Genomic DNA, 588 nt, shown 5'->3' on the forward strand with positions numbered 1-588 from the left:
AAATATATATATAATTACAAAAGAATGATTTCCAGTTATGAGGAATTATGTCAATGTTTATATAACTATTCCTTAAAAATGTCTACACAAAACACTGCTATAAGCATTTTGTGAAAAATAACTCAAAATAAAAAATCTAATAAATTCGCCATGACAGTGCTAAGGAAGATTTCATTATCCATATACTTCACATCATCAAAATCTCGCATCTTTGTTTATTTCCTACTGGTCATTTATCTTGTGAAGAATTCATGATTTCTCTCGAAAGAAAAAGAAAAAGGGACAAGGCTTGCTGGAATATTATCTTGGCAACAAAATTCTGTGAACATGCAAGAAAATGAGTTGCAGAATTTAGAAATCAACAGGCCTTTTTAATGACCCGTATTCCTTCTTTCTTACCAATACACATCTGTTCAAGGCCCCTGTGATGCAACAGGGTGGAAATGATTTGGCCTGAGTGGGAATGTTGCTACAAAGTAAACCCATTTACCACCAGCTTCCATATGTTACATATTTACTGTACTTTTTTCTTCTTTTTATTCTCTTCTTTAAACAGTTTATTTTTGGTCTGTATTCTGCATTGTTTGA

This window comes from Penaeus monodon, chromosome 20 (assembly GCF_015228065.2).
Source record: "Penaeus monodon isolate SGIC_2016 chromosome 20, NSTDA_Pmon_1, whole genome shotgun sequence".
In the NCBI taxonomy this organism is placed as follows: Eukaryota; Metazoa; Arthropoda; class Malacostraca; order Decapoda; family Penaeidae; genus Penaeus; species Penaeus monodon.